The sequence below is a fragment of the Danio rerio genome, chromosome 12, assembly GCF_052040795.2.
Source record: "Danio rerio strain M-AB ecotype USA chromosome 12, GRCz13ab, whole genome shotgun sequence".
Lineage (NCBI taxonomy): Eukaryota > Metazoa > Chordata > Actinopteri > Cypriniformes > Danionidae > Danio > Danio rerio.
In genome coordinates this window covers 28,586,102-28,609,286 of record NC_141032.1, presented here as the reverse complement: position 1 = coordinate 28,609,286, position 23,185 = coordinate 28,586,102, and the positions used below count along the sequence as shown (strand labels likewise).

At 38.2% G+C, this 23,185-nt stretch overlaps 1 protein-coding gene and 1 long non-coding RNA gene across 20 annotated transcripts in view; one reads left to right on the top strand and one right to left on the bottom strand.

Annotated features, from left to right (window-relative positions):
* The window catches only part of usp54b (ubiquitin specific peptidase 54b), a 189,845-nt gene that overhangs the window by 74,880 nt on the left and 91,780 nt on the right, over positions 1 to 23,185 (top strand). The gene's annotated exons all lie outside the window — the stretch shown is intronic.
* On the bottom strand, positions 15,259 to 18,785 carry LOC137496818 (uncharacterized). The gene is made up of 7 exons (XR_015504190.1): positions 18,719 to 18,785; positions 18,390 to 18,445; positions 17,930 to 17,989; positions 17,705 to 17,826; positions 17,224 to 17,338; positions 16,403 to 16,512; positions 15,259 to 15,502 (listed from the first exon to the last, which is right to left on the bottom strand). It is a non-coding gene; the product is annotated as an uncharacterized LOC137496818 (long non-coding RNA).

Here is a 23,185-nt window from a genome sequence, read left to right as displayed (position 1 = left end):
TTATGGGCTTAATGAGCCGCTAAAGAGCACACTTTCAAGTGTTCGTTCTCGAGGGACTTTCTCAGAATTTTTGGACTATGCTCTACGCACTGTGGACTCGTCCTTCACCGTAGGTGAGGTGGAGGAAACTCCTAAATATTTTTTGGGGAGGGGCAGTGTACAGCAAGACCAGATACCACCGGGGCTTGCTGCTCATTCCATCACCACACTCCCAGCTCAGAAAATGGCCGCATCTAGTCCTTCAGCTCACAAGATGGCCGACTCCAGTCTTCCAGCTCACAAGATGGCCGACTCCAGTCCTCCAGCTCACAATTTGGTCACAACCAGCCCTCCAGCTCACAATGTGGTAAACGCCAATCTGCCACCAGCTCACAAGATGGTTTCCTGTTCCTTGTCCGTTCCTGCCTTAGTTCCTGTTCTAGTTCCTGAAGTGCCATCAACTGAGTCCCCAGAATGGTCACCACTACCTGAGTTTCCGGAGCTGCCAGACCCTCCAGTGCTGCCAGACCTCCCAGACCCTCCAGTGCTGCCAGAGCTGCCAGACCTTCCAGAGCTGCTAGACACTCCAGTGCTGCCAGACCCTCCAGTGCTGCCAGACATGCCAGACCCTCCAGTGCTGCCAGACCTTCCAGAGCTGCCAGACCCTCCAGTGCTGCCAGACCTTCCAGAGCTGCCAGACCCTCCAGTGCTGCCAGACCCTCCAGTGCTGCCAGACCGTCCAGTGCTGCCAGATCCTCCAGAGCTGCCAGACCCTCCAGAGCTGCCAGACCCTCCAGAGCTGCCAGACCCTCCAGAGCTGCCACCGCCACCTCCAGTGCTGCCAGACCCTCCAGTGCTGCCAGACCCTCCAGTGCTGCCAGACCTTTCAGTGCTGCCAGACCTGCCAGACCCTCCAGTGCTGCCAGACCGTCCAGTGCTGCCAGATCCTCCAGCGCAGCCAGAGTCTACGCCGCAGCCAGAGTCTACGCCGCAGCCAGAGTCTACGCCGCAGCCAGAGTCTACGCCGCAGCCAGAGTCTACGCCGCAGCCAGAGTCTACGCCGCAACCAGAGTCGACTCCGCCTCCTGAGCTTCCTGAATGGCCGCCGCCTCCTGAGCTTCCTGAATGGCCGCCGCCTCCTGAGCTTCCTGAATGGCCGCCGCCTCCTGGGCTTCCTGAATGGCCGCCGCCTCCTGAGCTTCCTGAATGGCCGCCGCCTCCTGAGCTTCCTGAATGGCCGCCGCCTCCTGAGCTTCCTGAATGGCCGCCGCCTCCTGAGCTTCCTGAATGGCCGCCGCCCAAGCCTCCTGAATGGCCGCCGCCTCCTAAGCTTCTTGAATGGTCGCCGCCTGAGTTTCCTGAATGGCCGCCGCCCAAGCCTCCTGAATGGCCGCCGTCTGCTGAACTTCCTGAATGGCCGCTGCCACCTAAGCTTCCTCAATGGTCGCAGCCTCATGTTCCAGGCCCTCCGCAGCTCCACTCTCCGGGTCTTCCGCAGCTCCACGCTCCAGGCCCTCCGCAACTCTACTCTCCGGGTCTTCCGCAGCTCCACGCTCCAGGCTCTCCGCAACTCCACTCTCCGGGTCTTCCGCAGCTCCACGCTCCAGGTCCTCCATTGTCAAACAATCCAGGACCACGACAGCTCTACTCTCCGGGTCTTCCGCAGCTCCACGCTCCAGGCCCTCCGCAGCTCCCTCCTCCGGGTCTTCCGCAGCTCCACGCTCCAGGCCCTCCGCAACTCCACTCTCCGGGTCTTCCGCAACTCCACGCTCCAGGTCCGCCTCAGCTCCACGCCCCAGGTACGCTCCAGCTGCATGGTCCTGGCCCTCCATCCCTTCCCCTGTTCCGCCTCCGCTCCACCTCCCGCCTGAACTGTATTTGGAGCGTCTGGAAGCCGCTCTTTAGAGGGGGGGCTATGTTACGATAACCAGCGATCATTCATTCACTGGAGATCGCTGGTTTCCTCTTTCTTCATGAGCCTCACTTCCGCATTCCCCAGGACTACATTTCCATACATGCACTTCTTCCAATCACGCACGCCTGGTCACTCATCTTCCTGATTACATCACCAGCTGAAACCTGTTACAGAGACTGATTACACACAGTATTTAAGCAGCACACACACTCATTCACATGGCCGAGTCTTGTCTACTGTTTGGTGACATTTCAACGCGTTTCTCCCGATCTTGTTTCTCCGTGTCTGTACCTAGCTTAGTCTCCTAGTTATCCTGTTTAGCCGCCAGCCTTTCGACCTTTTGCCTGTTTACCGACTTCGACTCTGGATTTGCCCGTATATACCTGTTCATACCTGTTTTGACCATTGCTTGCTTGACCACGAATAAACCTGCATTTGGATCTTACCTTCAGTTGTTTGTATCTATCCCGAATCACAACACCTACATATTTAATTTTGTTTGTTAAGCACAAATATTTGTTTCAAAACTATTTCTAAATTTAGTTATAATTTTCAGCAAACAATTAAACGGACAATAATAACGAAGTGTGGTCAAAAAAACTTGGAGTTATATCCAAACACACTTACTATTCTATACGTCTCCAAACCCGACAGGTGGACAATTTTAAGCTTGTTTTTATTAAAACAAATATAAATATGCATGTAATAAATGATACTGATAAAAATAATAATATTACACAAATGCAAATAATCATGAATAATCTGAAAAAGCCCCCCGAGATGAGGCATGGAGGCAGTGGTTGATAAATTTATGTAGAAAATAAAGATTTTTCTAACATTTTTCTTACATCTTGTGTGTATTAAGTAATTTATAAGTGTTTGGACCTGCATATGCGCATAAATAATGTGCTTTGCAGTCTATTTCAGTTATTAGTTGCAAATGGATTTGCTGTTTAAACATCGTGGTGCAAAACATAAAAATTACTGTTGCGCTGGTGTAAAAAAAACAAAACAAATTGTGCCAAACATGTCTTGTGCCTTATCGCACTGGATGTATAATAGGGCTCATGATGTCTCATTACAGAAAAAAATGTGTTAAACAAAAGTTTTGGAAAAACGTTTCTTAAAGATTTATTTAATTAAATTACATCCATTTTAATTTAACTAAGCATTATTAAGGGTGTTTTTAACTTTATCAAAATGTTTGGGTGAAATACAACATTGAATCTCATGAATTTCACTTTACAGAAGAAAAGGATTTCAAAATAGTCTGAAAAAAATGCCATATTGATAGGAAAGTTTTTATTAAATGATATCCATTTTTATTTTCAGTGTGTTTTCTTTATACAAAAAGTTGTAAACTCACAAGTGGAGACTCAACAGAAGAAAAAAGTACTATTTTTAGCTTCAGCTATTCATTGTTGAAATCTATTTTACCACTTATGCAAATGAAAAACAAAATGGCACCTGTTTGGTAGAATCACCCTTCAGAGAAAGCTAACAATAGATAACCAATTATCTCTCCTCTCATATAGACAATCTGTTTGTTTGAGTATTAAATGAAGAGATGGGAAATTATAATGAAGCATATGTTTAGCCCGTAAACAGCCTCCAGCATCACCTGCCCCGTTAGCATTGCATAGAATTTTTTTCAGTTTTTTTTTTATCTCTCTTTTTTCATATTCAGCTGCCATTAGTGCTGTTTTACACTGTGCTGTCTGTGTTGCTTGTCTGCTGGAGCACCTGTTCTGAGAGTGTTCTGATTTTTTCTCATTAGGACGAGAGCAATAAGCCGCTGTCCACATTAAGCCTTATCAGAGCTCATTTGAATAAACAGGCCGTGTCCTTGACTGAAGCCAGTCCAGGATGGTTGGCGGTAATTATCCCGCTCCACGCTGCTCCACCTTTGTCTCTACCCTCTGGCCCGGGTCACGTGGCGTCCCTTCCTTCATGAATTTATTTCCTCCGCCAGCCAACTTGATCAAATCCTGATTTTATGGTGATTGCGGCACTTAAAAAGCCATTTTTTCAGCTGTCTTCCCTCATAGCAGCAATCATTACTGACAGAAATACCTTGAGATGAAAAAGAACAAATGGTGGAAAAGACAGAGAGGAACTAATGAGGCGAGACAGTGTTTCTTTTACTTCTCACAATGGTGCATTTGCATAATCACACTATCTGCTTTATTACTGGAGCTATAAAACTTTCTTTCATTTTTTCTATCTTTCTTTCTTTCTTTCTTTCTTTCTTTCTTTCTTTCTTTCTTTCTTTCTTTCTTTCTTTCTTTCTTTCTTTCTTTCTTTTCTGTCTTTCTTTCTTTCTTTCTTTCTTTCTTTTTTTCTAATTATTGCTTCCTTTTTCTTTTTCTTTTTCTTTTCAAATTGTTTTTTTTTCTTTTCAAAATTGTTTCTTCCTTTTTCTTTTTAATATCTATTCCCTATCTTCTTTTGTCCTTCCTTCCTTCCTTCCTTCCTTCCTTTCTTCCTTCCTTCCTTCCTTCTTTCCTTCTTTCCTTCCTTCCTTCCTTCCTTCCTTCCTTCTTTCCTTCCTTCCTTCCTTCCTTCCTTCCTTCCTTCTTTCCTTCCTTCCTTCCTTCCTTCCTTCCTTCTTTCTTTCCTTCCTTCCTTCCTTCCTTTCTTTCTTTCTTTCTTTCTTTCTTTTTTTCTTTCTTTCTTTCTTTCTTTCTTTCTTTCTTTCTTTCTTTCTTTCTTTCTTTCTTTCTTTCTTTCTTTCTTTCTTTATTTTCTGTCTTTCTTTCTTTCTTTCTTTCTTTCTTTCTTTCTTTCTTTCTTTCTTTGTGTTCTTATTGTACTTTTGTATTTCCTTCTGCTCATTTTCCTTCCTTCCATCGCTTCCTTCCTTCCTTCCTTGCTTAATTTTTAAAAAATTGCTGTTTCCTTTCTTTTTCTTTTTAATATCTGTTCCCTTCTTAACTTTGTTTGTTCATACATTCCTTCTTTTGTTGTTCATCGTTCGTTCGTTCAGTCATTCGTTCATTGGTTCCTCCCTTCCTTCCTTCCTTTTTACGTCCTCCCTTCTTTTATTCTTTTCTTTTCTAATTATTGTTACCTTTAATTTTTCTTCTAAACATCTGTTACCTTCATAACTTCCTTCCTTCCTTTTTACTTCTTTCCTTCCTTCTTTTATTCTTTCATTTTCTTTTCTAATTATCGTTTACTGTCATTTTATCTTTACATTTCCCCTAACTTTTGTCTTTCCTTCTGCCCCTTTTTCCATAATTCTCTCCTTTACTTCCTTCTCTCGTTGCTGTCTTTTGCTTTTTTCCCCATTCAATTTAAGATGAAAATAAATAACTTTTTCCTTTGCTTTTACTGTCTATCATAACGTTTTCTTTCTTTCTATATGTAATTCCCCCCCTACCATTTTAGTCCTTATAATTTATTTTCCCTTTACTTCCTTCCTTTTCCATTTCTTTCATCATAATATCATTTTTTTCTTTCTTTCACAGAATGTTGCTGGTTCGAGTGCCGTCTGGTTCAGTTGGCATTTTTGTGTGGAGTTTGAATGTTCTCCCCCGTGTTCACATGGGTTTCCTCTGGGAGCTCCAGTTTCCACTTGTGGTGTATGTGTGTGAATGAGTGTGTATGGGTTAAAGCTGAGAGGGTATCTTCTGTATAAAACATTTGCTGGATAAAATGGCGGTTCATTCCGCTGTGGTGACCCCTGATGGATAAAGGGACTAAGCCGAAAGAAAATGGATAAATGACTAAAACCTCATTTTCCTTCTTTTTTGTATTTTAATACCTTCATTATCTTTTTTTTAAATTTCTTTGCTTTTTCCTTTCCTTTAGTTTTCATTAATCCGTTCTTTCTATCTTTTGCATGTTTGTATAATGGTTAATTAGTACGATAAGATGAAAAATTTGTAAATAGCACGGCAGCAACAAAACATTGTGTCCTGATTAGCTTGAACTGAGAAAGACAACCATTACAACCATGGAATCCGATTGGGAAATGCTGGCTCAAGGATAAACATGTTTCCATATTCATTTATGCTAATTTATGCACTTTATATAAGGCACAGAGAACTAAAAAACACCAGTTAACAATTACTGCATTTGCCTGTTCACTTCTGTGCACGTGGATCTAAAAGCATTACCTCGGATAACCCCAAAATCAACCGTATGGTATGCAGTGCTACCATACTGCTTACTCTGCAGTATGTACTGTGTGATAAAATATGAAAATAAAATTATAATGGTTCATATAAAGACATTTGGCCATTATGAGCGAGGTAATACTGTAATACAACACTATTACTGTTATTCAAGCTGTTGTTTAGTGCTTGAAATTATGTTAGTAACACCATAATAGGCATTTTTACTCTGTGTGCATTTGGTGTTGCAGCCCTTTCACTTTTTCCTTGAAAAGACTAATAGAAATCAGTAATTCTTGTGTGGTTTGCATTGTATCTGTGAGATAAAATAGCAGTTACATCATTTTCTGCCTCACAGTAGAAAATATTGCAGAAATTATGAAGATGGCTATTGAAAAAAAACATATATAGTTCACCTTCACTGCCATATGTCTGAAGCGTGTTTACCTGTATTCAGCATTCAGTATTAGTTTGGACCAGGACAAATATCTAGAACAAAAGTGAAGTGTTTTTTTATGTGTTAAGCCTGGTTTGAAGGCTGTGATTACCTGTTCACAGAGTGGCTGTGTGCACAGAGCTGAGGTAGTGCTAACATCTGCAGGCACTGGCTTGTTTACAGTAGGAATTAATGGTTCGGGTTTGAGCTAGAAGACGCATGGAAGAGTCCCACTGGGCCGTTATAGCCCGGCTGTTCTTCACACATAGCTGCCTAACATAAGCTGAGATGAGAGACTGCAGATGCAGATGAAGGAAAGAGAAACATGCATATCAAGGGATGAAGTACTCGTTGGCTTCAAAGTTTTATGGCTGTGTAGATTTTGAAGGTCATTTTAAACAGACATAATGAAGAAGCAAGGACCATGAAAATCATGCTAGTAATAAAAGAGTTGGATTAATGTGTATGACTGAGTACATTTACATGGACACCAATAATCCTATTTTTATACGATAGAGACAAAACTCTGATTAAGAGTATACCTTGTAAACAAGATTTTTGATTCTGATTAAGGTCATGATCGAATGAAATAGAAATCAGATTAGGACATATGGAGTATGCCGATTTTAGTCGCATTATTGAAGTGCAGTACAGACCGCAGTCAAACTTGTTACCGCCGTGTAAAATTTTTGCCGCATTTTGCTATAGACACACGGCTGTTTGACACTATTCTCTGCACCTACTGAGTCAGATAAGGACACAGACACCTGCATCGCAAAATGCAGATTTTTTTTACTCATACAGTGTGCGATAACAACCTTCATTAAAACAGCACTCTTCCAGCAGTTTATACTCGCATCCAATATTCAATTCAATTCAATTCAGCTTTATTTGTATAGCGCTTTTACAATGTAGATTGTGTCAAAGCAGCTTCACATAAATGGTCATAGTAACTGGAACAGTGTAGTTCAGTTTTTAGTGTTTAAGTTCAGTTCAGTTCAGTTTAGCTCAGTTCAGTGTGATTTAATCATTACTGAGAGTTCAAACACTGAAGAGCAAATTCATCGATGCGTAGCTCTACCAATCCTGAACCATGCGAGCCAGTGGCGACAGCGGAGAGGGAAAAAAAAAAAACTTCACCTGATGGGAGTGAAGAAAAAAAATCACGACCATTTTAATTTCTCCGCTGGCCAAAAGTCTTGTGTCTTGTGTCAAAAAATATCTCGTTTGTCATGGGGGGCATGCATGAAATGTTCCTGAATAAATGTGAAAGTGTCAAAATGCAGTTAAAGTTGATGAATTAAAAATGAAACACCTGAAATTACATGGAACTCCGGAGGGAATGTGGATAGCATGATGACGCAATAACATTAAATCCAATCAAATCAAAATCAAATCACTTTTATTGTCACATCATCAGCAGCACATGTGCTATGATGAGTGAAAAGCCCAGACTGTGCAAAATACAACAACATACAACAAGGATGACACATTTAGCTAAGCATCTTCTTTAAAGTCTGCATGAACCAGAAGTTGCTGAGTCTTTTATATTGAGCATGTCGATTTGCTTTTATTTGAAATGGACAACCCAGGCTCATTCTGAAAAAGCTCTGCTTTATTCATTTCTGGAGAGCGACAAATGCACCCCAGGATGTGTGATTTTTTTGCAGTTTTAGTTTTTGCGAATGCACCTGAGGCCTTTTTGAGATCTCAAATTTTCTCGCTAGTGCAATTCTTCACTCTCTTCTCGTGTAAATCCACCAGAGTCTTCTAACTGACTGACTGATTGATCAAATGACCCACCCTCCTCCTTCCCTAAACCCAACCAATGGTGCTTTCAAAAGCACCGATTGACATACCTGTCATACACTCCTGCCTCCTGGAAAACTCACATATTTACCCCCAACCCCAGTCCTCAGCTTTTTGGTACAGTTCGTAACACCCCCGGGTCGCCAACTTTAGTATAGTATCTGATTGCAGCGACTGCCTGAAACTACTGTTACTAACCTTGTTCTAAACTGTGGAATTCAGAAAAACATAAAACATTTATGCCCTCGCCTGATTTTTTTTTTAACCACGTTTTCAAATGCTACCACATTCTCATCTTGTTATTTAATTGTTCATTTTATTTATTGGCTTCTGTTTTTGTCTTTACCCACTTTCTGGAAAAGTTCTTCGAACCCCATCATCATTCCATCATAGCAAACGGTATTAGGGGTTGTGTGGTATTTAAGAATGTTGTGTGCAGAAGCAAATGGTCAGACTTTGCTTGATCTTTGATTTATTTGCATGGATTAAGTGTTCACCATGTACACTACAATGTCCACTAGTAAAGCAGTGAAACAATTGCAAAAAAAAAAAAAAAAAAACTAAACAAAACAAACAACAAACAAAAAAATCACTCTGACTTTACTGTTCTGCTGAAGCAAAAAGTCATCTACTGGATATCTTCAATGACCTGAGGGTGAGTAAAAAAACTGTAAATATTCAGTTTTGGGTGAAATATCCATTTAAATCATAAGCAAAGTGGCAGTGCTGCAGTGAGTATGTAGTGTACATTGTACTGACTACATCAGCAACCTTAATTATCTTATGCATGAACATGATTTCAGCCTGTCAGATTGATTTCCATTGGCTGTGGAGGTGAATATGACAACTACCATGATTCAACTGCCCTTCACTGTGTTAACAAGCTTTGTTATTGTTTTGAATGAGTGACCTCTAGCTGCGAAACATTCATGTTGTGTCTTAAATGTGCTGTAACACTCATAAACACATGTGCCGCTTGATTAACTGTGTTTGTATGCACTCACACAATCTCAAATCCCTCCAACACTATTGGCTGAAACAATCCCAACATCATCCTTCATTCAACTGACCATCATCAAGTCCTTTTTTCATCTGGTCTGCTTGACTAGATATCAGGTCTTAGGAACTCTTCCTGACAGTCTTACCTGCTGGTAACCCTATAGAGGAGACCACAACCTGTCTCTTCTCCTCTCACACCTGTCACACATCTGCAAATGCGCAGTGACCCGGATTATAAGATCATGTTTTCCTTGCTCTTGTGTGCCTGACGGCCTGTCCTGTACCAGTCCTGTCCTGGTGGTCGACAGACACATCTCTCTGGAAAACAGCATGTGTGTGCTCGTTGTCACCGTCATTAAACCTCTTGAAACAGCCTTTTCAACTCATAACAAAGAATTGGTTGTTTTAAACTGAGTTGTTGTCAAACATTTCTAAACTGGAGGAATATAAAATTTTTATAAGGTAAGAAGTCTAGATTCTGTAATAGAGTTAAATACTGTATGTTGTGTCCTGATTTAGTTTCTTTACAAAGTATTTGAACAAAGTAATTTATTTATTCTTAGTACTATAAAATGTATTTTTTTCAGATTTGTAGTCCTTGATTAAAATAAATAAATAAATAAATAAATAAAACATGTTTAATATGATTGGGGTGGCGACTTTTTGTCCGAGTGCAGATCGGAGGTTTAATATTAGGGGCTCTATTTTAATGATCTAGTTGCAAAGTCTAAAGCGCATGGCGCAAAAGCATTAGGCCGTGTGCAAATCCACTTTTGCTATTTTAAGGATGGGAAAATATGCTTGGTGCCCTGGCGCATGGTCTAACAGAGTTGCGCTTATTCTTTTAATCAGTTATGGTGTGCTTTGAGCATAACCTGCATTAAACCAATCAGAGTCTCATTTCACATTCCCTTTAAGAGCCAGTTGCGTCACCCCATGGAGCATTTGCTTTTTACTTGGCGGACTTTGTAAGTGGAAAAACTGAACACTTCACTATTGACAAAACAGTTAAACAGACCATCTACAGAGAGGATAAAGAATGAACCTCCTCCATTCGGCCTCTTTACTTTCTCTTTACTTTACTTTTACTCTTTACTCCTTTACTTTTGTGGATAAGAAAGCGATGTTGTACGCAATCCACTAAAGACATCCGTTAGCCTACATATTTAATTTTGTAATTTTGTTCGTCAAAGATTTGTTTCAAAACTGTTTCTAAAAGCAAACAAATGAATGAAGTGTGGTCAAAAAGTTGAGTTGTATATCTAAACACACGTCCTATTACTAGCCCCATATGGTGATTTCCAAACCCTACAAGTGGACAAATCTAAACTTGTTTTTAGTAAAACAAATATAAATATGCATATAATAAATAATACTGCTAATTATAATAACATTATACAATTGCAAATTGTCATAAATAAACTGAAAAAGCCCTCTGAAATGAAGAAGCCATGAAGGTAGTGTTTTTTATATTTATGTAGAAAATATTAAGTTTTGTAACATTTTAATCCTTTAGTTTATTTTTCATATGAAAATATATTTTTGTATTGCTGTACATCCTGTGTGTATTAAGCAATGTGTGAGCGTGCACAGGCGCATAACTACTGCACTCTGCACTGGACTTTAGATTAGCTTTTAGTTGATCAGTGGTGCGGTCTATTTCAGTTCCTCAAAATAGCAACGTGCCGACAATGCACCTTAACGCACCACCTTTTTAGACCAGCAGACCCATGAGTCCACAAAGTAGCACAAATAGATTTGCTATTTAAACAACATGGTGCAAAACATGAACATTAGGGTTGGTCTGAGATTAGCAACAAAATGCGACATACAAGTCTTGCGCCTTGTTGTGTCGGGTGTCTGATAGGGCCCTTAATGTCTAAATACCTCACATTTCTGGTTAATCAGAGGCTAACATCAAAACCGGCAGAGGATTCCATGGGCAATTGTTTTACTCAGATTGCAGAGAGGGCTAAATCAGGTAAAACAGCCTTAAACTGGCCTTAAATCCCCATAAAATCAATATGTGTCTTTAGCTTATCTACTGAATAAGTTTGTGTGATCCAAACAATGAGAAAATTCAAAAGAATTTATGAGACAAATACATTCAAAGCTTAAAAAATGTTGGGTGCTATAATTTAGCATCTCACCAGATTTTCTGATGTATTAAATTCTTTCTGAATTCTCAAAGGTTTTGTGCTTTCCATTATTAAAAGATCAGCTGATGACCACAAAATGTAGGTAAACTCTATTCGGATGGAGCTATTTTTCCAAGAGGTTATTCAAGAAATTTGGTTTCACACGCATGCTTTGCAAATTTGATTCCATCAAGATCTGCCAAGTCTGTGTTTTTTTTTGCACAAGCACTGCATTTCAGCAAGATTTTAAGTATTTTATCACTTGTTGCTATGGTTACTTATTATCTTCCTCACCTGTGTCTGATAAAATTACTTGTCTCTTGTATTTAATGGCAACTGTCTGGGTTTCAATTCTATATAGTGGTTCTTTTCATGATTAAGTATGTTTGCGTTGATTTTTCGATTTTCTACTGCCATTCTGTTTGCGCTGTGGAGCTTTATTTAGTGTGAGTCTCACTGAATAAAGAATGACTGCTGTTAGATCCTGTCTCAATGCTCGCTTGCTCCGGCAGCCAGCACTGACAGAAGTCATACACTTGTGTAAATTTAATGTAACAAATGTGAAATCGATGTAATCATAGACTACATTAAAATTTAATTTTACTTGAACCTAGCAACCCCTGCAGCAATAGAACATACATATTAAATTATATTTTTTTAGTACTATTGTACATAAATGTCAAGGCATGGGGCACACTGATATATATTATATATATTTGATAGTTATTGTAAAACCTTGTTACATTCTCATGTTTGAACAGAGGTGCTGGGTATTTGGGAATTGTGAATCAATATGAATTCAAGTAACAAGATACTTTTTCACATGCCGTGGATGAAAAAACACTGTATTTTGTTACATCCCAAGTATGGTGGAACCAAGCTGTGTTTCACAACTTGATATCAGCAAACATTTTTTTTTCTCTTCTTCATTAGGTTTTCGCCTTATACTGTATATACTATATGTCTACAGAATCCATTGGTTTCAATATATAAAGATACTCATGGCTAGTTTCCGCTGAGTGGTACAGTACACTATACGGTACGGTTCAGTTCGGCCATTTTTACGGCCATTTCCACTGCCAAAAAGTGGACCGTACCATACTACTTTTTGGGTAGGCGGAGCTAGACGCGCAGCTGAATGCTATTGGTTTACAGAGAGACATCACTATTGCATGCACAAGCTAGGAGAATGAAAACAAAGAAATTCCCATTTTTAAATACACAGCCAAGACATTACATCGTAATACTACATGCATATAATAAGCCATGTATGACCTAAGCTCAAGCAAACCTTGACGTCATCTTGATGAACAGCCACAAAGCCAAGAAGAACAAAATCTGTCATGTCCTGTTGTTTTTGGTGTACGAGGCTGTCTAAAATTGCAGGCTGGTTCACTCTCTCCAGAGAGCTTGCGATCGTTCACGTGCATGTCTGTATTTTAAAAAACAAACTTCTTGAGCTCATGATAATAACGTGCTTGTGATTATTGAAGTGCTTCTGACATCGGATCCTTTCAGAAATGGGCTAACGCAAGAGTGAAGTGCAAAAAAACAAAGGAGCAAACTGCCATGTTAGACTATTATCGTCATTGTTTGGACTATTATGAACTCGCAATGATGGAATTACTTTCTAATAAGAGGTTAGATGTGCTGGTGAAGATAAAAGATACAGATGAGGTTACTGTGGGCTATATTGTGTCTTGTCTTTGAATGCAAATAAGGACTAAATGTATGCTGTGTAGGCTATTTTGCACTGTCATTGATCTGCCGTTATAATCAAATTTTGTTCATAGAAAAGTTAGTAATGAACATTTATACACAAGTATTTATGTGTACAAAGCATATGCTTTGTGAGAAGTGCTTTTTGTATGAAATGTGAATGACCCGTACAGGTTTACTTTCAGCTGGGAGAATGACGTAAACTGAAACTTTCCATTGGTACCCTTTTAGCAGTGGAAACATAAGCCTGATAAAGGTAACCCGTACCAACCTGTACTGTATCGTACTGTAAAACTCAGTGGAAACAGGACCTTACTGTGTAAAATTGACTTAATATGTTCATGGCAGAATGAAATGTAGGCCTACAGTGTACCTCTTTTAGAAATATTGAAACTCCCACCAAATTAAATTTCTGTATGAATTCTGTCTTCTAAGAAAGAACCCTTAACAAGCCTGTAATATTTGCCTTGGCTTGTTTCCATAGTGGCAGAGCATTAGTATAGTTCTGAAGCGAGGATGAAACAATAGAAGAGAGGGTGAGAGAACTCAATATAACTCTACAAAGAGTTCATCAGGGCCACTTCTTTTACAACTCCCACAAAATTAATCACTCACGCAATGACCTAACAGAATGTCTGTCATATTAATTACTGCCCCAAGGGCTGAGGAGAGCGAGAGTATCTGAGAAATGAGAATTGGCCAGCAGGCTTGATCAGGTAGCAGATGCTTTGAGACCCTTCACTGCCATAGGACATGAAAAGACCCTCTCTCTTTAATTTCCATCCTTGTGTTGGCCCGTTTCTTAAAGCTCTGTTAATTTTTCAGTGCCTGTTTCAAACATTTACAAATTGTCTTCTGGAAGCTGTCCGCTCTCTAGCCTTTGATGATGACTGATAAGCAGCACTGGCTTAATTCTTTTTGTTGTAATTGATATACTTGAAGGAATAAAGGGCATGATGTTAAATAGCCAGCAAGTCTTACCCACAGTTGTTTTTCTTTATCCAGTAAATTAAAAGCTTAATATTAAGTATCTGTTAAAGCAACACAACAATCATGTTTTGGGTTTTACTTGAATTGCTGGAAGAAAGGGCGATATGGTGGCGCCGTGGGTAGCGATGTCGCTTCATAGCAAGAAGGTTTCTGGTTCGAGTCCCAGCTGTGCCAGTTGGCATTTCTGTGTGGAGTTTGTATGTTCTCCCCATGTAGGTGTCCTCCGGGTGCTCTGTTTTCCCCCACAGGTCTAAAGACGTGCTCTATAGGTGAATTGGGCGTATTATGTCGTGAATATACTCCTGTAATGCATACCGCAGTCCTTTTTTGTCTGGCTTTCTCAGATATCTCACTTGTTTGCCAAAATTGACTAATTGTATCCCTGGGAATAGCTGACACTGGTGCATATATATTGTAATAGAGGTGCCAGGCACAAAAGCTTGACAGGCGTAACAACAAACTAAGGAGGGCAAGGTTAAGCAAAGGGTTAATTGGACTCACTTAAACATTATAGAATTTTTCTCAAAAAAAAAAAAATATTAATGAATACACATTGCACAGAAATGTACAAATCACAGGCAGTTTCAGTAGTGAAGTTCGTGCGAAGTGCAACATACAAAATCAAAACACGTGTGCAAAGTACTGGTGCAATTTGTGTCAAAAAGGTTAATATTTCGATACATATCCACTATGAAATATTTAAAATCATACAATCCTGCTTTCGCTTTGCTCTCGCACACACACTGTAAACGATTTCCTGTTAAATTAACAGTAAGTTACTGGCAACAATTATCCAGTAGCTGCTGTATTTCATAAAACAGTAACATTACTGTAATACTAATTACTTTAGTATTACATTTACTGTAAAATGTATTACATCATTTTACTGTTTTATTTTTTTACTGTAACACCAATTACAGTACTGATACACATACTGCAAAACTGAAAACAGTATTTTACTGTACATTTTTACCATGCAGAACTACGGTATTTTAACGTTACTTTCATTATTACTGTAAAGTATTTTACAGTTATTAAATGTTATTTTATTGTATTTAATAGTGCTACTTTATAATGAGCATAAAAATGTTTAAAAATTGCACAAATGTTATTTTAACTGTTCAAGAAATGCAAGAAAAATAAAGAAACTGAAACTTTAACTTCACAATAAAAGTTTATTGTGTAAACCATACTGAAACAGTAGCAATTATTCAATATAACACAGCAACAGAACACTAATGAAAAATTGATCATTAAAACCAGTCAACAATTAATGCATCAAAAAGTATTACAATTTTAAAAACAGGTGAAAATACTGCTACAAGACACGAAATGATGAAGGCCAAATGATGTTGTAGAAAAGGGACAGTGAAAAAGGGCAGGAGCACTTCTGATGATCCTACAAAAATGACAAGCAAAATCAATCACTGGAGTAAAAACTAATCATGCCTCAAATTATTTCATTCATTCAGAAACCAAACACCGCACTGCTGTTTTATATAAATAAAACACTGTTTTTTGTCGTTTTTGTTGGCAAAATACAGATTGTTGTCTATTTACAATTACACTAACATTAATGGGGAAAAGATCAGTCAAGTCAACACTAGTCAAGTGTCCACACAGGTATGTAAAAAATAAAGTCTCATCTTAACTTAATGTCTGACTCTGTATAGCTTGAATATCTGATTCCATGACCACCCTAGAGCTTCCACGAATTTAAGAAGGGTGAACACAGTTAATTCTGACCTTAAGAGGCTACATATTAAAAATAAATAAATACATAAAATAATCTAATTTAACGTGACTAATGTTAATTAAGTACTTTTAAGCTTTTAACATGTGAAAATCTACTTCTAACTAAAAAAATAATGCTAATGATGAGTTACTGACATTTGGTTCGCATAAAACAAAGTAATCACTAAGCATTCATTTTTGGCAAAATCTGCTGAAAGGCGCAGCAACACGAACAAATATGTTAAAGTTGAGCAGAGAACTGAAGAGTAGTCAAGCAGTCTACTACTAGAAATGTTTGTGATAATATTTTGCAGTCAATTCGTTTTACTGTATTTCAATATGCAGTGATGGCATGTCAGTGAAACAAATAAATATTATTACACCTCACCAGTGACATTTCCTCAAATTAAATCATCATGACGTTACTGTGCACAGCATCAGTAAAACGTTAAGAATAATTTAAATACCACATTTTTTAAAACAGTCACTGCTGATTACAAACTTAAATTAAAGATAGGCTTACAGAAATCCTGAATGCATAATAATATGAAGATTTATTACTCACTGATGTCGAAGCACTTTCAGGTTGTCAGAGATGTAGACAGGACAGAATGTGCCATCAAATGAGCTCTTGTGCAGTCTTTGTTGGACATCCAGGTAGTATGTTCACCCACACTGTAAAAAACAAAAAACAAAAACAAATCTGTTATTTTACATGTTTTTTTCCCAGCAGCTAGGTTAATAGAGTCATTTGGTTAAATAATTTTATTTATTAAATACTTGCTTACCCATATATATATATATATATATATATATATATATATATATATATATATATATATATATATATATATATATATATATATATATATGTATATGTGTGTGTGTAAAAGTAACCAAAATGAATAATTTATTAAAATGTGAGAGATGCTAAGCATGTTTGGTCTACAGAGAGAAGTAAACATTTACTTTAAGCATTAATCCTTATGAATCTATTTCAGCATTTTTGAGCATTTAGATCAGGGGTGCTCAACCCTAATCCTGGAGATTTACCTTTCCGCAGAGCTCACCTGCAACCTTGATCAAGAACACCTGTCTTTATTTACCAAGTGCTCCTTCAGATACTATTTAGTTTGTTTAGTTGCGTTTGATCAGGGTTGGAGCTAAACTCTGCAGAAAGGTCGATCTCCAGGAACAGGGTTGAGCACCCCTGTTTAAGACAATGAAAAATAAGACATCTAGATGATATTTTATATTCAATCATTTGTGAAATTTAAATGACTTATATTCAGTATATACATTACATAAAATTAGAATAAGAATAAAAAAATAATACTCTATGCCAAAAAAAATACTTCAGATCTAAATAAGGCAGGTGTTTTTTACCTAAAGGTTCCTTTCCTCCAGTTAGTTTAGTTGTAGATTCCTCCACATCTGTGCTTTATTTGGTTCTTGACTTAAGAGTAACTGGTGTCGCATTCCAGGTTCATCACAATCTGAGCTAGAAAGACAATATGGCAAAAGACAAGACACATATAAAATAAGTCTCAGAATAAAATATTTAAAAGGATAGTTTACTTTTCTGCCACCATTACTCCATGTGTTTTAAACCAGTTTGAATTTCTGTTGAACACTAAAGCAGATATTTTGAAGAATGTTAGAAACCAGTAACTATTGACATCCATATTTGAACCAAATTTCTTTAAAAAAAATATATGAGTTTGTGTTAAATGCAACAAAAAAAAATCTATTTTTAACTATTTTGAAACCATTATTTTCATTTTTGGGTGAACTGTCCCTTCAATTCAAGTGTCACGCATTACTCATAAAAACAGATGTATCGCTTGAGGAAAACTAAATCAAGTACCTCCTGTGAGCAAGCAGAATCATTATGCCATTGTATTCAGCCAACTGACCCAGTCGAGGCTTGAACCAGCAACCTTCTTGCTGTGAGGCGACAGCACTACCTACTGTGCCACTGCGTCGCTACTGGAAGAAGAAAAAGAGGTTGTACATGAAACTCCTCACAACAAATCTGTGAACAACTTGACATTTTATAATCTATTAAAAATGAGGAAGACATCAACATTACCTTGAATAATCAAGTGAGGAGAGATTGGTAGCATCAGTTTTTCAACATCAATTGCTGTAGCTGCAAAAAAGATAAATATGATAAGAGTAAAATAAGACTTAACATTTAATAATCTAAATCTATGGTACAACCATACCAATCTGTATGGGGTTCAAATAAATTTGTATACAAATCATTCCCTACACCAGAACACCAAAAATAAAATGTACAATTAATGACACACTAACGTTATACAATAAGCTCATTAACCAGTGAGAAATAGACAAATAATATGAATTATGTTAATATTAACGTTAGCTTAAAAGACATCAACTGAATTTTATTATCAGCTCAATTTAATAAAACAGTTTAGACTTGTTTCATTGTGAGTTTAGTTTGAATAAGTAAGTTAACCTACAGTTTACAAATTTAACCATAATGATAACTTAGTCAAAATGACCACATGAAGACCAGAGCTTACCTTAACGTTAAACGTTTAACTTTTCATGGTGAATTTGCCTTCATCTCAGTGTTGTGCTGAAATACAGAATTCATTAATGTAGTTAACCCCAAGTAAAAGTTTTTTTTTTCAGGTAACGTTACTATGGTCAAAAACTCACTTAAGATAAACTCACTTAACGTTATCTAATACCTCGCAAACACTACAAACACGGTCTGGCGTCGAATAACGTGACATAAGAACCTACAACTGAAGTAACTTGGTTAATTATTTTAAATTACACACACACTACACGGAAATATACACAAAACAACCCTTTAACGAACAGAATTTGACTTTTAAACACTTACCGAGGATGAATTCACTGGAGGAAAAGGCGACAGGTGGATTTCAAATTAGAAGAGCCGTTGCTTGCCTGGTGAAGGTCGAATCGAGTCGGCTCGGTTCTATGAATCGGCTCCTTAGAACAGTAAAGAGTCGAACCCGCCTAAAACCGATTCCTTTTTGTAAATTATTCTAAGACACAACAATAAATTATTACTATTTCGTTATACTGCCACATACGGCCACATACATTTTATACACATATTGCTGAATGTGCTTGTGAACACGTGTGATAAAATAATTCCCGAGCAAACGGTTCAATCCAATTCGGTCTCGTTTGAGTGCTGAACCGAACCAGTGCAAACGTGATATTGATAAAATAGTAATGTTGTTGTTTTTTTCACTTTACCAGCGAAAATATTACATGTATCTGACTTTAACAATACGAATAAGGTTCGCTTGAAGTGTTTTGAGAATTAATATTTTTTTCTCCCAGAGTTCATTTCACACCAACAAGCAAATATAATGGCGAATGAGAAAAGCCAGATCATATCATAAATATTGCGTTTAATATGTCACGAAATGAAGTTTTAACGGGTTTTCATGCGAGAATATAGTTCTTCCAAACTCAAATCTGTGTTTTGTTTATAGATATCATGACTACTTTTAAGTGTGCTTTGCCGATAGGGGAGATTCTGACCTCCAGGGGTTGACGGCGCTCCATCACTCATGTATCCGGCAAACCTCATGCTTTAATCGGCCTAGACATTATTGAGACATGCCCGTCTTCGATGACTAGATAATAAATGTGTTATGAAATAAAGTTTTAACCGTTTTTCATGCGAGAATGTTGTTGTTTTAAACTCAATTCTGTGGTTTATTTATTAAGATAGTGCGTATTTTAAAATGTTGTTTTGAAAATGCGGAGATATATGCCCTCTTCGGTGGCCCATATGGGTGCCCAATATTCTTGAATCCGTCTAAAGCAGGTTGGTCACTCTGACATTTAAGCTGACTTTGAAATCATTTTGTGTTTAACAGCCCTTGGTTACGTGAATCAATTATTTTTGTTCCAACTTACGTTTTGGTTTAGCACAAAGTTATGTTTATTAAATATTATTTCATATTTCCATGTTACCTTATAAAATGAAGGTGCAGTGCACCCAAAAATGGAAAACCAGGGGACAGTTTAATGCACTGAACAGTCTGAAGAAACTGGTTAGGTTATTTACTTCACAAAATAATTTGTCTAAAAATAAGTAAACATAATAATCATAATATATAGTGTGTGTGGAGTTGTTCTTGGTCATTTGCAGTACTGTATTTAGATGCACAGTAACTGATTTTTCCCCAAAATGCATTGTAAAATCTACAGTAACATACTGTTAACCATGTTCACAGTATAGAAAAGTTGAAAATACATTATTATACTGTGAAAACAACAATATATACAGTAACACACTGTGCACAGCTTATACAGTAAAAAACTGTTGAGAAATGCAGTATAATACTGTGAAAACAACAGAAATCGTTTACAGTGCACTCTTCTCTTGATGCAAGCTGCTACATGTTCTGACCTGTATAAACAATTTCAAGAGGTTAATAACTGATTTCATGTTTCATTTAACATGTTTTCCGTTTTTTTTTTTATTCTGTAAAACCAAAATCAAGTGTAGTAGTGCAAAAGGATTGTATTTGTCTGATTATTTTGTAAACCAACAATGCTGTGTGTGTAAAACATTATTTAAACAGTCAACCATTTGGTAGAGTCATGTCATTTTCTTGTCGGCTTAGTCCATTTATTAATCTGGGGTCGCCACAGCGGAATGAACCGCTAACTTATCCAGCAAGTTTTTACGCAGCAAATGCTCTTCCAGCTGCAACCCGTCTCTGGGAAACATCCACACATACACACACTGATACACTTTGGACAATTTAGCCTACCCAATTCACCTGTACCGCATGTCTTTGGAAAGTGGGGGAAACCGGAGCACCCGGAGGAAATCCACACGAACGCAGGGAGAACATGCAGACTCCACAAAGAAACGCCAACTGAGCCGAGGATCAAACCAGCGACCCAGCGACCTTCTTGCTGTGAGGCGAACGTACTACCCACTGCGTCGCCCCATTTGGTAGAGTATAAAACTTAAAAACACGTTCTGTGAAAAAAGCCAGTTTTACAAGTATCCTGAGTTAGCAGTTTTAAAGAGTAATAACAGAAACCCAGGAAAAGCTTGTGTAAACCACGTCTTCGTCAAAACACAGCAGCAAAACTCTATACATGGATGGTTGTTGAGCTTATTTCACAATACACTGGCTCTATTAGCACATTCAATATGCACAACAATCTCTGAGCTCAGGTAAAATTGACCTCCGTTGTTGTGACATTGAAGATTTATGTGTATAGAATAAATGCAGGAAATACACACAGTCCATCTGGCGTTGTGGGGTTTTTGCATGTACGCATGTTAAAATTATCCTCTGACTGGAGACCATTGGCTTTTTTTTTGCTGTTTCTCTGCATATGCTGCACACTCACCTTCCTCTAGGAGTTGTGGATGATCGATTGGTCAGTGGCATTGGACAGGAGGGGTAACGGCAGTGCGTGTGCATCTGTCACTCTGAGTCATCCCAGCCTGCCCACATGGGATTTACGTACACAAACACACACACACACACACACACACACACACACACTGCTCAACAAAGCCCCTTGCCTACATTCACTTCATAGCGTCAGAGTGCTTGTGCAGGGCAGCTGACAGAGAGTGTAATTTAACATTGTGCTTAAAGTTGTCTGTGTTTGCGTGAGATCCTCACCACATTTTCACTATGTAAACCCAGAGTAAGTGTCTGATCATTTGTTCTTAACCATATGTTGCCAATTACAGTGAAAAATATTTGATGCAAAAAATAATACACTGCAAATCTTGTACAAATATTCAAGATTACATTTCTACATCAAGTGAACATTCATCATTCATTCATTTTCTTTTCGGCTTAGTCCCTTTATTAATCAGGGGTCACCGCAGCAGAATGAACCGCCAACTTGTCCAAAATGTTTTACGCAGCGCATGCCCTTTCAGCCACATCCCACCACTGGGAAACCCCCATACACTCTTGCATTCTCACACATAGACTACGCCCAATTTAGCATATTTGATTTACCTATACCGCATGTCTTTGGATTTTGAGGGAAACCCACACGAACACAGGGAGAAAATGTAAACTCCACACAGAAATGCCAACTGACCCAGCTACCCCATGGCCTGGCTATTAATTCACAATAAAGTGATGAGATCAGCATATAATCATTTATAATTCCAAAGTTTAATTATTATGTTTGTGACATATGCTTGTCATTGACAACATTATTAGACTCTTTTCACTAGTAAAATTAGGCATTTGTCATGATCATTGCATTATATTAAACATTATATAGCAGGGGTGGCCGAACTTGGTTTTGGAGGGCCGGTGTCCTGCATAGTTTAGCTCCAACTCTAATTAAAAACACCTGAACATGCCAATCAGTGTCTTCAAGATCACTAGAAATCTATAAGCAGGTGTGTTTGATTAGAGTTGGAGCTAAACTGTGCAGGACACCGGCCCTCTAGGACCGAGTTTGCCCACCCCTGTTACATAGGCTAGAGTAGTGACCCAGTAAACATTTATTTTCATGCACAACACTTTGTGTTGGCCATGAAAGAAAAAAACATATTGAATGCTTGTCGCAATCATAATTTTAAAATGTGATAGGATCATTTAAATGATGTGTGCACTTTCAGTTTTATTTTTACTGCCAACTGCGCTCATATCGTGGCTGCCGTCACTTTGAGTTCAGTTTGCAACAGACTGAACGTTATTTGCAACTTTATTACCTGTTATTCACAGACTATGCAGGTTCTGTTGAATAAAGTAGAAATCATTGGTGGGCATGCGCGCGTCCTCTTAGTAATAGACAAACAGTGTGTCAGCTCAAGTGTGATTTTGCGGCCGCGAACACATCATTACATTAAGTACCTCATATTATTCCTTAGAAATACAGTATGTTACACTTTTAACACCATTTGGAGGTGTCCATGTTGCTGAGAAACGTATATAAAATCTATCCGCTGCACTTCAATCACCGTCTGATTTGGCCCAAAACAGACTGCTGAACATATCACTGGCACTACCCTTCCTACACTTCAAGAACTGTACTCTTCCAGAGTGTGTGAAAGGGCTCGCAAAATCACTCTTAACACCTCACACCCAGCACACTACCTGTTCGAACTGTAACCGTCTGGTCGCCGCTTCAGAGCACCAAGCACAAAAACAGCCAGACACAGAAAAAGTTTCTTTCCTCAGGCTATCTACCTCATAAACTGTTAAATATCTCCCTGTGCAATAAATATGTGCAATACTTTCTCATACGCACTTGTACACAGTACCTTATATCAATATACAATGCAATACTTTCATTCGCATTTGTACATAGCACATTATAACCTGTA